The 15072-nt window shown below is 38.2% G+C and overlaps 1 protein-coding gene across 3 annotated transcripts in view; it reads right to left on the reverse strand.

Moving 5' to 3' along the window:
- Positions 1 to 1762: 1762 nt before the first annotated feature.
- cdk14 (cyclin dependent kinase 14) overlaps positions 1763 to 15072 on the reverse strand; it is a 671765-nt gene continuing 658455 nt past the window's right edge. For all 3 annotated transcript variants that reach the window (XM_043690284.2, XM_043690288.2, XM_043690287.2), the window contains one exon: positions 1763 to 5329. The gene's annotated coding sequence lies outside the window, so the exon portion shown is untranslated. The remainder of the gene's footprint in view (positions 5330 to 15072) is intronic.

Raw genomic sequence — 15072 nt, forward strand, 5'->3', positions numbered from 1 at the left:
GGAATTTTAGGAATCCCAACATGTAGATACAATTTTAAAAGAGGACAGGTGCTGAAAATAGGAAATCAAATCATCTTCGAGGAGAAAGTGAGGTCTGCAGATGCTGGAGATCAAAGTTGAAACTTTATTGCTGGAACAGCACAGCAGGTCAGGCAGCATCCAGGGAACAGGAGATTCGACGTTTCGGGCACAGGCCCGAAACGTCGAATCTCCTGTTCCCTGGATGCTGCCTGACCTGCTGTGCTGTTCCAGCAATAAAGTTTCAACAAATCAAATCATCTTGACCTGAAACCTTTATTTCTCTTCAGAGATGCTACCTAACCTGCTAAGTATTTAGCATTCTTGTTTTTAAATTCAATCTGTAGATGCCCTTTATGGAATCTAAACAGCTTACTCTCAAGGCAATTAAACGGTTAATTACAAACCTATTATATGTAATTCAGTCTGCATGTTGTTTATTGTTATTTATTTTTTGATGTGGTTCTCTAGGGTATTGTTTTGCATTAAAAACGTCCCTCCCACTTCCATATTCTGGACCTGACTATCAATATTGATGACTTTCTAGACTTGCAGTGATTTGAAATGTCAGTAATATTTAAGTTGCTTTTTCATATCCTTGGAGGCCTGTTTAACAGCACATCAAGAACAAAACTCTCACTTTCATGGTAATGCCAAGTACCTTATCAACCACAGACACCTTGCATATTGCCAGACCCCAGTAAATGCCCACATTTATGATCTAACCTCCTGGGCGTAGTAGTTCGCAAGTGCAAGCTGCCAGCAGTGCTAAGGGATTACAAAGTGGATCCTCCAATGTGTTTTTCTTTGTTGTGGTAATTGGAACCATATTGATAATAATATACAAATTTAAGGCAGACGTGACATATAGAGGGCAAGGAAGAAATTTTCAGAGGAGGAAAAAAATGTCTAACCTAGACACCACTTACTGATGTGAACATACACTTTGAATTCCAGCCTTAATTACAGAGCTGATTAATGGAAAGTGGCAACATTGGTTGTCTTTCATAGATTTGGAGCAAAAGATCAGGCCAAGAATCTTGCATGTTCACCGTAGAACTTGTGTAAAGCCACCAATTTGTTTAAATATATTCAAATAAAGCTCATTAACATGCTGATCTGACACATAAATCCAAGTACTTGTCTGAGTTGGAATATGGTGAGAATGCAAACATTCCTGCAGGATGACAAGTCTTTGAGGGTCATTGCATTCATTTGTCACTCATATAATAACAATTACTCAGTAAAAAATATTTCCTTTTCCAAACACTTGCTAGCACCCCACACCCTTTCAGTTTTACTTTTTCTCTTCCTTAAGGTAAATACAGGCATACAGTTCCATGCGTACCCCCATACAACTGAGATACTTTGACGAGCAATTTCCTCCTTCCTAGACAAAGGATGAATTGTAAGTGACTGTGGTGAAATTGGCTGAGTCAAAGCCAAAGACTCATCCTGGTCTTTGTTATTTAGTACCATAATAATGAGGTTGTTCAGATAACGTGCTAGCAATTCAGTGGATTTGTACATTTTACATTATCAGAAACATATCAAACTTGATGGAAAAAATCAAAATGCAGCAATGAATTTGCACATTCATCTTACTAGTTATGAAGTAAAAAGACAATATGGAACAGCAATTATTGCATTGTTGTGAACTATTAAATATTATTTGCCTATTATCATGTCAATAATATCAGCATATTGTACTTTTGTAAATTAGGCAATAATTAATTCTCACTCATTTAAAATACAGATGTATTTTATTTCCATGTACCAAGAAACCAACAGTTACAGAAGGACATACCATTAATACGTCTGTAATAGTACATTACATATAATTTGTAACAAACAATGCAACATTTATACTGTTACTACATTCTAGATTTTGTTTTAATGTTGGTCATTTGTTTGTATTTCATGAATATTTTTGTCTCTGTACCAAACTACAGCATGTTAAGGAGATGGATTGGAGAGATGCATCATACAAAAAAACCCAATATAACTGAAGCATACTTGTGCAGTTTTCTTGAACACCACACCACAGATGCATATTGGGGATTGCCTTCACCTGTGTGCTCAAGGAATTTACAAGACAGTACAACATAAATATGATGATCTTAATATAAATGTCTATGGGGAGACGTTCAAAACTGAGATACCATGCATACTGGGTTATCTCAATCACTGAACTATCATTAAACTTGAGATGAACAGTGTCATCCTTTTCTCAACTCTTTTGTAAAGACTTGACAGGGAACATATTTCTTTAAAATGTTACAAAAAAATAAATATTCACAGGACATTTTAGCAGTTTAATATATGAGACTGCACATTCCATGATGCGGACAAGTGAAGCGAACAGATGAACTGGACTGATTATCACACAAGCTGCACAGTGACTGCTTACATTTTTCTGCATTCTTGCGAGTACCAAATTTTAGTCAACCAAGAATTATTTATCAAATAAAGCTCATTAACATCTGTTGATGTGACATTAAAAACTCAAAAATAATATTGTATGCCCAACGTAGTATCACTGCAAAAGCACGTAAAATAATATTTACAAAAACAATTAATAAATGTGTTCACTTCATAATATATTTCCAAAGTTTCTAACTCCTAGAGTTTGCTTTCTTGTGCAAGTACCGACATAATTGAAGTACCCAGTGCACCATTAAATTCCTTTAAAATTCTAAGCTGTATATTTCAGTGATTGTAAAGTCAGCAAAACACAGTGCAAACTATTTTATAGAAAAATCAAGATTGATAAATAAAAAGAGCACACTTCAATCAAATATCACAACCACTCTTATAAAGTAACTATGCTACAGTACAGGTCAATTTGCTTGTTTTTTCTCAGTTGGTTTTAATACTTACAGAAAACGTATTCATGAAATTAATCTCTCATACACATTGTATGGGGTCAAATTGCAAAGAAGTATTGTAAATGCGTAATTCACTATTAATAATGACCTTGAAGAGACATATCTATATTAACAGGCTTTGTTTAAAAAAAACCTTCAAAAGATATTTCTTAAACATTCTTGCCTCCTAACTTTATTTTAAAAACATCTGAATACTAATATTTCAAGACCCTCATATGTAACTAATAGTATGTTGCATCAGCAAAATGTGCTCTGAGATTTGTTCATTCAAATAACTGTTAGAAATTGACGCAACCAAAATAAACGTACAATCAAAGGGATGGTCAGATTGGCAGTTATGCATATGAAACTGCTGACACTGAGTGAAGGTGAAGTCAAACATTACAAATTGACATCATCACATTACACAATGTAAAAACTGCAAAGTAGATTTTTACTTTAACTCCCACAATAATGTTTTTTTGTCAGGAAGGACTGAATCTAAATTTAATCATTGTGACATCTTTTAATTTCTCACAAGATATATAAGCAAATTAAGCCAACAGTTCTGACTCAACTTAAATACCAGTCCTTAATAACATATATAATATTGAAAGTTATCATTCATAACATTGAATGTAAGCATGTACGTTCTTTTCACATTTAGGTGTCTCTTAAAATCAAAGGTCAGTACTAAGTAGGCAGACTGCAATATTATGCTGAAAAAGATCATGGAAAGAGGAACGCTGATCGGAACATAATGGAATTATAAAAATAAAACTGGATTATTAATCGAAATTAATTGGAAAACCTGAAAAGATCCCACATTTATGTTGTTTAATTAAAATGGGAAAAAATATTACGTCCATCTCTCTTCCTTCTAATCTTTGAACTAAACAAAAGCATTTTTAATAATATAATTTGGAATAGTCCAAGGTCCATCTGTACTTTCCCCCCTTCCTGGCTGATAAGCAACAAACCACAATAGGTTTGTGTACATTTAATGTACGATTTATGCAATGCTTATTCTACAGACTTCAATTTTGTTATTGCAATGAATGAATATTCCAGAATGTTAACGCTTGTTCTTTTCTTGGCTGGACAGAACAGTAAAATAGGACTTTTTTCCAGAAGGGTTGAAAGAAAATAAAATGCAACTGTTATTGTGTTGCAGAATTAAATGTATTTGAGCTCAACTCCTGAACATAATCCCTTACATTTTATGAGAGAAAATAGTAACAATAGCCTATGAATGACAAAAGAAAACAATGGTCACAACAGTAGGCAGAGACATGAAATGCTGTGAATAAAAATTAGGACGTTAAAAACTTGTGGTAGGTGAAGGTATCTGTTGATAGTTACAGTGAGATCACGAGGGTATGTGCAATGAATATGTTTATAATTTCACTATGAACTAAGCAGAAATTTTAGTCAAGGGTAATAGTAAGTGTAAATTTTTTTGTGTGTTACACATTTGTCTTTATATTTGAATTCGGTCAGGGTTGTTGCTAATACTGTACAAAATAGATGGTCTGAGGCCACAAAATTAGAAGGACAAAAACAGTATTTGAAGAACCCACTGGTTCCTGCTAAACAGAATGTTGCAAACCTCATACGTTTTAACTCTGTTTCTCAAATGAGTCACTCCAGACTCTTTAACCTGAACAGACACACTGCAATAATTCTTTTCCAGAGTCTGAACTGAAAGAATTGGGGCATAAATCTAACCCCCGACTTAATCGGAACTAACGAGGTTTCATTATTTACATGGTTTTTGTATTCTTCCAAAAAAACTAAGCAGATGATCCTCGTGATAGTACAAGCCATTTTAAACACTGCAGCTCACCCCATCCGCTGTGGATTTATCTATCTCTATGACTCTCTCTCTATGTTCCTTGCAAGATCCCAGCTGGAGCACTGTCAGAAATGTTCACAGTGGTTCACTAGCTATTTCATTTCAATTGTATACAAAAGTATGCTGATTTTTGTAAAACATATGCAACGTCTTTCATGCCACTGTTGATTGCTTTGTAATCCTGACATCAGAGGATTTCCTGGCATGCCCATGAAAGTTTCAAAAAAAAATCTTCAGCATTTCAATGAAATCTGAATGAGCTTTACAAAAATGCTACCCTAGTATAGAAAATCAAAAGACTGACAGACAAGAGCCTGTAAAGCAGCACGGATCATTTATCAGCAAAGTGGATCTCTAAACAAACTACTTAAAAAAAAAACAAGGTGGTTCTTGCATGCCGTGGTTTAGCATTCAATATGTCAAATTCAGAGTACAAGCACACATAATCCCACACAATGCTAATGTAAAGAATTGTAACAAAAACAGCAGCCATTTGCTAACATGACCGTAACAACAGGAGAATAGGTTCTTGAATTCCTTTGCTCTTCTGCTTCTTTAGCTGCTCTTTGGAACAGGCGATGGAGTTAACCTGCAATAAAAAAGAAGAAACAATCACATCACTGTCATTATTAGAGTGAACTTTTACCAATTTAAGTCAATATGAAAAAGATTTACAACAATGTTACTGAGATTGAGAGGTTTTAGTTATAAAGGAGAGGATAGATAGGCTGGAATTTTTTTCCATGGCAGTGTAGGAAGCTGAGGGGTACAGATTTATAAAATCATGAAGGGCATGGATCGGTGAATAGCCAAGGTCTTTTTTTCCCCCAGAGTAGGGGAGTCTAAAACCAAAGGGGTCTCAGGTTTAAAGTGAAAGCAGAAAGATTTAAAAGGGATTGAAGGGGCAACATTTTCACACAGAAGGTGGTGCATTTATGGAATAAGCTGCCAGAGAGAGATACAGGCCAAAATTTGGCAAATGGGACTAATTCATATTAGGAAATCTGATCAGCATAGACAAGTAGGGCCGACAATAAATTCTAATTCTAGGAGGGTTTGCTTCATGCTGTATGACTCTATGATGTTGGAACCTTGCTGTTCTCTGAAATGTAGTACCGATAATTACTGTATTAAGACAATATGTTCACACTTCGGACCACAAATTTACAATTATTCACATTGGACACAAGGCTGAAAGTAATGAATTCTGTCTACTTTGATTTTTGTTTGTAAAACAGGAACATTGTATGTTCTTCCTCCTTGTTGATTTAGTCCAACTTAGTAAAGAGCTGCTGTTGAACTCAATTATATCTGAAATCTTTACTAATCCATGTCTACTGTGGTTTGATTAAGTTGAATGAGTAAGAATGTTTTTAGTAAACAATGACCAACATTCTACGTAAATAATAAGGAAATGTATTTCTAAAATTCATATGTAGAAATCAAATTCATCTGAATAAATTTTCAATTTGAATTTTGTGTGTTGATTTTCTTGCATATTGGTTTAAATTTTTTTCAAATGTTTTAGATGGGATTTTTAACCAATATGCAATAATCATCGCAATTATGACAAACACAGTCCACTTGCACATTTATTCTGATAGAAACAAATATTAACATTTGAAGGCTACACTAAGAGCATTGATACAATTTCCTAGCTTTTCTCATTTATATTTTCAAATTAACTATCATTTATGCTGTCCTTTTTGATTTTCTCCGGTCTTGCCATTAGATTCTATGGATCTTTGCAAATGTTCTATTTGAAAGTTAATATTTACTAAAATCCAACTAATTACTTTGCATAATGAAAAGGACCCTACATATTATTGATTATTTCAGTTATTCATAATAATTCTTTTGAAAATTAAATGCACTTTAATTGTAAATCCACTCAAGTTGAGGTGAAATTACATAGGTGACAAAACTGCTTCAAACTATCTACCATAAACATCAATGCTTGAGTCTTTGAAGCCTCTAAATATTAGTCCATGAGCAGCAGTTGACTTATATGCCTGGTATGGAATACAAACTATTGGTTGGATGATCGCCATGTTGAAATATAAAGATACAACTTATCTGTAATTAATATATTAATGCAGCACTGTTTATTGAATGTATCAAATGTGCAAAGAAATCTTTGACCACAATTAAAGCATTATAAAATCTCTCAAATTCAGAGTGTTTGGTATTCAACGTAAAGCCTTCTCTGAATTTACTGAATCACTTTGGTTATGGAATCATTGTAAGGATCCTACCCTCTGTCAGATATGATACTTTGCATCTTTACCTTCTACATCACCCACCTTTTCATCTTCAAATTTGTTCAAAAAAAAAATGGACAGTGCACTAGTAGCATCACATAATTTGATGATTAAATCACAAAGCATAACACAAGCAGTGCAAGTATCTCCAGTCTTAGTGAAGATATTTTCTTTGTCACCAACTATTTTACTCATCACAAACAGAATCCTTGAATAATTTGCTAAAACACACATTCAAAGGTTGAACTGCAGATGGTAGCCTCCCTGGTATGACTTGACATGGGTGTTATTTCTTTGCAGATGCCTCGTGATTTCAATGATTATGTGGGATTTCAATAACTCCCACACTAACAAGTTTCATTCTTTATGTAGGCTGCTGGGATACCAATTCCACACATTATTGATACATTAGTTCACCCCAATCTTGGCCATGGACATGCACAAGAATTCCTGCAGGGAATCCGATTTTCAGCGTGGTTTTACAATTGAAAATTAGCATAAGATTTAATTTCATTACATTGGCTTTAGAGGCTAGTCGGGGAAATTTAAATGGTTTCTCATGTCCTGTGGTTTTCACCAGAACTGCTTTTGAACCTTTTCTTTTCATAGATTGGTTTCTGGGCATAGTAAAAATCATAGGGCTTTCATTCATGTGGTTGATTTAGCAGAATGGGTATTCGTGTTTTTGACGCTGTCAGAAGATGAATAGGTACAAAAATTTCCAGTTTCCATTGAGGTATTAATGATCTTCTGCTGCAAAACCAGGCATTTATCATCAATCAGTTGCTGCTCTGAAATCATTGCTGGACTCTCAAACTAATTCAGCCCACTTAAGTGCATAGATAGATATGGTCTTTCTGCTGACAATTAAACCGTTCGAATGATTTTTGAAGATCGATTCTGATACATGCTCCACAAGATCAGGGCAGTGGTTGGTCCTTGTTTGAATGGCACACACGTCAGGAGTCTTAGGCATCTTCTTATTTTAGAGTGGATTCCTTTATCCGTCAGTGTTTTTTTCCCCTGATAAACACCAAATTCCTTTCCAGCAGCACAGTTATTTGATGAGTACAAAAATGTTATGACTTTTAGCTTGACACAAGCTTCATGCTCAATTTATTTTTGTTGGAAGACTCATTTCTCTTCACCATTTACCACATGGGGGTCTGCTCATGTAGCTGCGCGTTGAACTTTCACACATCTTCACAACAAGCCTCGACTGCTCATTTGATCCATTGCACCCATTATATATAGAATTAGGTTTTATTGTCATGTGTGCTCAAGTACAGGAGTACAGTGAAAAGTGTATAAAGTCACCATTCCCCAGCAGCGTTTGAATTTAAAAATAAATCTTCAGATACAAAAACCAAAACAACTATCTAAGATACAAAAAAAAGCATTAAACAAAAGAGCAGAAATACAAAAAAAACAGCAAAAGGGTGAAGTGTCCAGATCTAGAAGTCTTAATTCCATAAGGTAAACACATGCAAGAATTGTGGGGCGAGAAATGGAGGCAGCTGAAAATGTGTTGCTGGAAAAGCGCAGCAGGTCAGGCAGCATCCAAGGAACAGGAGAATCGACGTTTCGGGCATAAGCCTTTCTTCAGCCATTCCTGAAGAAGGGCTTACGCCCGAAACATCGATTCTCCAGTTCCTTGGATGCTGCCTGACCTGCTGCGCTTTTCCAGCAACACATTTTCAGCTCTGATCTCCAGCATCTGCAGTCCTCACTTTCTCCTCGAGAAATGGAGGCAGACTCACTTCCATGTGAGTGTAGCATGCTGTGGCTGAAAAGTGGGGTGGGGTGCGCAGCTTCGACTTGGATGCAGAGAATATGCAAAAACACCATTTGTGACTTGCAAAGATGAGGGTAATCTTATACACCACAATCTGTAGGCAATCACAAAACAAGTCACAAACCTATTCGGTCTGAAACTGCAGCAGTTGTTACCTATACTTTCTAACATTGGTATTCAGCTGTTATCCTATTGCAGCTCGACAAGCACAAGGTGCTGAATAATTAATTGGCTCATCAGTACCCATAATGCATTCCCATCCTGACCTACATGCACTTTGAACTAAATTTTTTTTTGTCTCCTCTTTTCTTAGAACCAGCTGACAGCACCACATGATGGAAAAGATGAAAAATTAAAACGAGTGCTCCTGTAGGGTAGGTGAGTGACCTGTGGGAGAAAACTCAGCCGGAGAAGATTTTCGCACCTAGCATCAGACAGCTACAAATTGATTAGTTAGTCTGAGGAACAGCCACCAACCAGGCTCGAGAGACTAATTAAAGAGAGTACTGCCTGCACAGACACCCCATTGACACTAAATTTGCTCAGCTGGGGCCATGAGGGAGCCTGCATTATCTCTACAGCTGTGGTTTCTCTTGTCTGACTTACATTATAGATACGAGACAAGCACTGCTCTCCTCGCTTTCCCGAAAAAAATATTAAATTGTAAATATCCTTGTCAGTGCTTTTGAATGCCTGATCCAGGTTGTTAAATATGTAAAAAGTTAATTGGGTGACGGGTGCCAATGTCAACCTGTATGAACCACCAGAACAAATTATGACATTGAACAAAAACATACACATTTTAAATTCAATTTTAAGGGGCATTTATTCGGGGCACTTTTTCCCCTGAGGCAGGTGTGCTGAGTTAGGAAATTGCCCAACTCTGCGCACGTGCCTCAGAAGCTAAAATCAGGCTTTAATGTCTGCCTGCTCCTTTTCTAGGAGAAAAGGAAGCAATGAAAAATACAGGATTTTTAAGGGTAAATGCTGAGAGGATGTCTCCCCTCTAGGGAGAGTTTAGGATGAGAGGACATACTCTCAGAATAAAGGGACGCCACATTAAGATTGAAATGAGGAGGAATTTCTTCTCTCAGAGGGTTTAGTGTATTTGGAACTCCTTGCCACAGAGACCTCTGGGGACAGAGTCCTTGTGTATATTTAAGACAGAGAGAGATTGATTCTTTATCAGTCGGGAATCAAGGGTTATAGGGAAAGGGTATGTATGTGGACGATCCTATTGAATGGTGGAGCAGTTTCAAGGGGCTCAACGGTCTCCTCCTGTTTCTATTTCTTACAGTCGTATGGAAAACTAAATACAAGTATCAACAATCAATGACATTAAAATCAGACACCCTTTTACGTGCGTGCATTTAGGAAGATCTTCTTGAGGTTGAGGAAGGGGCAAGCTACAGAGCACACGTGAAGAGGTTAATAAACAACCATCAGGTAATGATTGCAGTTTCAGGTTGCTCATGAGTTAATACTGAAATTGGTGAAAAGTATTAGAAAGCATGGCCAACTTCACAGAATCACAGTATTATGGTTTGGCCTATTGTGTCTACAGCAGCTCTTCAAGCATCCATCATTAACTGGTACCCAATCTCCTACTCTGTCCCTATACCTTGCACATTATTTTTATCTATAAGAATCATCCAATAATCTCCTGAATGTCTGAATTGAACCTGCCTCCACAATACTCCCAGGCAGTGCATTCGATTCCCTTACTACTCACAGTGAAAAAGTTTGTTTTAATTTCATTAAACTCGCAACGTGCTTTTGCTAAAATTCGATACATTGCAATTTGACATTAAACATGTGTAAGCATCAATGACAATTCAAGTTATGCAGGCAATAGACAAGTACATCACTTCAATGTGATCTCAAGGTTTCTATGAAGATTTTGAAATCCATCCTCAAACAAGCAGTTGTAGTCATAGAGCTGTACAGCATGGAAACAGACCCTTCAGTCCAATTCATCCCTGCTGACCCAATACCGAAAATTAATTTTGTCCAGTTTGTCAGCATTTGGCCCATATTCCTCTAAATTCCTCTTTCTATTCATGTATTCTTGTTTTTAAATGTTGTAACTATACCTGCCTCTACCACCTCCACGGGCAACTCATTCCATACACGCACCACTCTCTGCATGAAAATGTTGCCCCTCAGGTTCCTTCTAAATCTTTCCTCCCTCTTCTTAAACCTATGCCCTCTAGTTTTGGACAACTCCATCCTGGGGAAAAGATCTTGGCTATTTACCCTAACCATGCCCCTCATGATTTTATAAATCTGTAGGTGGTCAACCTTCAGCCTCCACGCTCCATGGAAAATAGCCCCAGCCTATTCAGTCTCTCCCTACAGCTCAAACCCTCCAACCCTGGCAACATCCTCTTATATCTTTTCTGAACACTTTCAAGTTTCACAACATTCTCCCTACTCCAGGAAGGATTGAACACAGTATTCCATTCGTGGCCTAACCAATGTCCTATACAGCTACAACAATGACCTCCCCTCCTATACTCAATGCACTGATCCATAAAGGAAAGCATACCACATAGAAAACAGCTGCATCTCATGGCTATGCAAAGTTTTTAAAATTAGAATCCAGAGTGTGGATAAAGGCCATTTCGCCTGCTGAGTCCACACCAACCTTCTGAACAGCATCCCATCCAGACCCACTTCCCTATCCCTGTAACCCTGCATTTCCAATGGCTAATTCACCTAACTACACACCCCTAGACACTATAGAGAATTTAGCATGACCAATCCATCTAACCTGCACATCTCTGGACTGTGGGAGGAAACTGGAGTGCCCAAAGGAAACCCACGCAGACACAGGAGAATGTGTAAATTCCACACAGATAGACAGTTGCCTGGTCCCTCGTGCTGGGAGGCAGCAGGGCTAACCACTGGGCCACCCTGCCACCCATTCTATGCTTGTACTGATCTGTAAATAATGGAAGAAATTCTCTTGGAATCAGGTAAGCACAGGACCACGTTCTTGGCCTTAATGTCCTCAGCAGGTTTGTGCCATCAGCTAATATGCCCAAAAAACACCAGATTCACTCTTTAAAATGAAGACCCACAGCTAGACTGGAAGAAAAGACCTGGAAGGCTGAGGTTAACTGATGTTTAATCTGCAACTGTTCAATTAGTGCTGCATTTTCCCCACTAGTGGTGCTCCTTGAACAAAGCAACAGTTGGGCAGATAAGCAACCAAGATGGAGAAGGTTACAACACAACACCAAAGTTGCAGCAACCTAATAAACCCTGTATAAAGATGAAAAATTGAACCTGCTATGTTGTGGGTTACTGTTAATATAAGAAATGACTGCGGCAGTTGTTAATTTCTCATAAAAACCCAACTAATTCAATATCGTCCTCAAAGAGGGCAACTTCCTATTCTTACATGTAACTCTAATCTGACACAACATGATTAGCCCAATGCCCAAGCAGCAACAAAGCCAATAAACATAGTTAGTGTGCTGGCATCCAAAACACGTACGAACAAATGCTTAAATTAAAATGGATTAACTGAATATATCTTGGAAAAGTCTACTTTTTCTACAGAACAGCAACATGCATTTAGAGGGAGGCAATGGCCTAGTAGTATTATTGCTAAACTATTGATCTACGTTCCCATATAGTCTTCTTCTGCACGCTTAGGTTCAAATCTGGCCATGGCAGATGGTGGAATTAAAATGCAATAAAAATCTGGATTTAGGAGTCTAGCAATGACTGTGAAACCACTGTCAATTGTTATCAACCCCATCTGGTTTAATGTCCTCTAGGGAAAGAAACTGCCGTTCTTGCCTGGTATTGTCTACATGTGACTCCAGACCCACAAGAAGGTGATTGACTCTTAACTGCCCTCCGAAATGTTTTGGCAAGCCACTCAGTTGTATCAATTGTTGGAGTGTCTCAAAAGCAGAATGAAATTGAATGGACCATCAGGTTAGACACCGGAATTGACAATGGCAAAATCAGCCCCGTTGATCCTGCAAAGTCTTCCTTATTAACATCTGGGGGCTGTTAGTGCCAAAATAGGGAGAGCTGTCTCACAGACTGGTGAAACAAAAGGCTGACATAGCCCCCGCACTCAGAATCATACCTGGCAATATACCAGACACCATCATCACAACTGCTGGAGATCTTGGCCCTCCAGAAAGACAGACAGTGGCACACTCAGGAGGGAGCTGCTCTGGGAGCCCTCAATATTACCTCTATACACCCCGAAGTCTCATGGCATCAGGTCAAACATGGCCAAAGAAACCTCCTGCTGATTATTATGTACTGCCCACCCTCACCTGATGAATCGGTACTCCATGTTGAACAACATTCAGGAAGCACTGAGGGTGGCAAGGGTTCAAAATGCATTCTGCGTAGGGAATTCAATGTTCACCTCAGAGTGTTTCAGCAGCAGCACTACTGATCAAGTTAGTCAAGTCCAAAAGGATGTTGCTGCTAGAATGAATTTGAAACAGGAGGTGATGAAAACAAAAGAACAATAAACATACTGTGACTGTCTTAAACATTAAGGCCACTTTTGACAGTGTGTGGCATCAAGGAGCCCAACCAAAACTCAAGTCAATAGGATTTCAAGGGAACTCTTCAATTATTGGGATCATAACTACATAAAGAAAGATGGTTATGGTTATTGGAAGTCAATCATCTCAGCTCCAGGAGTTCCTCTGAATAGTATCCTAAGCCCAAACATCTTCAGCTGCTTCAATGATCTTCTCTCCATCATAAGGTCTGAAGTCGGGACGTTCACCGGTGATTGCACAAGTTCAGCACAATTTGCGACTCCTTAGATACTGTAGCAGTCTGTATTCAAATGCAACAAGACCTGGACAATATCCAGGCTTGCGCTGAGAAGTGGATAGTAATATTACCATCACACAAATGTCAGGCAATGACTATCTCCAACTGGAGACAATCAATCATTGCCCCTTGACTTTCAAATGGCGTCACCTTCACTGAATTCCCCACTATTAACACCGTGGGGGTTACCACTGAACATAAACTGAACTTGACTAGCCATAAGTGCAATGGTTACAGCCAATCAGGGGCTAGGAATCCTGCAGTGAGTAACTCACCTCCTGACTATCCAAAGCATCTCCACCATCTACAAGGCATAGGTCAGGAGTGTGATGGAATTTTCCCAATTGCCTGGATGGGCGCAACTCCAACAACACTCAAGAAGCTTGACACCACCCAGGATAAAGCAGCCCACATGATTGGCATCACATCCACATTCACTCCCTCCACCACCATTGAATCACAGAATTTTACAGTACAGGAGGCAACCAATCAACCCATCGTGTCTGTATCAACTTCTTAAAGAGCTACCCAGCTAGTGCCATCTTCCAACCCTATCTCCGTAATCCTCTAACTTCATCACTTTCAAATATACATCCAGCTGTCTTCTGAAACCTCCTATGGAACCTCTCTCTATTACTTTCCCAGACAGGATTTGGAGATGCCGGTGTTGGACTGGGGTGTACAAAGTTAAAAATCACACAATACCAGGTTATAGTCCAACAGGTTTAATTGGAAGCACACTAACTTTCGGAATGACGCTCCTTCATCAGGTGATAGACCTGATGAAGCTCGTGTGCTTCCAATTAAACCTGTTGGACTATAACCTGGTGTTGTGTGATTTTTAACTTTCCCAGACAGAGCATTCCAAATCCTAACCACTCTGAGTAAAAAGTTTCTCTACATCTTACTCCACCTCTGTTGCTGAGAATTTTGAAACTGTGACTCCTAATCACTGACATACCAACTAGTGGAAACAAAATGTCCTTTATAATTTTGAACACCTCTTACTCTTCTCTGCTCCAAGATGATTAAACCCAATCCCTCTAATCTTTCCTTGTTTCTCCTTTGCACTCTCTCTAGGGCTTTAACAACCTTAAATAAGGTGCCCTGAACTGAACACAATACTCCAAATGTGGTTGGATCAATGATTTGTGGAGGTGCAACATCACTTCCTTGCTTTTATACTCTATTCTGGTAATTATAAAGCCGAGGATCCTATAAACGTACTTAACAACTGTCCCAACTTGCCTGGCCACCTTCAAATTATTATGTACATGAACCCAAAGTCCCTCTGCTACTATACTCCCCTCAACATTGTACCATTGAGCCTGCATTGCCTCTCCATTTTTCTTTTACCAAAATGCATTACTTCACATTTCTCTGCATTGCAATTCATCTGCCAGGTGCCTGCCCATTTGGCCAACTTGCCAATGTCCTTCTGAAGTCACTTAGCAT

This window comes from Chiloscyllium plagiosum, unplaced genomic scaffold (assembly GCF_037043375.1).
Source record: "Chiloscyllium plagiosum isolate Xiang-an unplaced genomic scaffold, Cpla_swu_hap1 HiC_scaffold_5, whole genome shotgun sequence".
Taxonomy (NCBI): Eukaryota; Metazoa; Chordata; class Chondrichthyes; order Orectolobiformes; family Hemiscylliidae; genus Chiloscyllium; species Chiloscyllium plagiosum.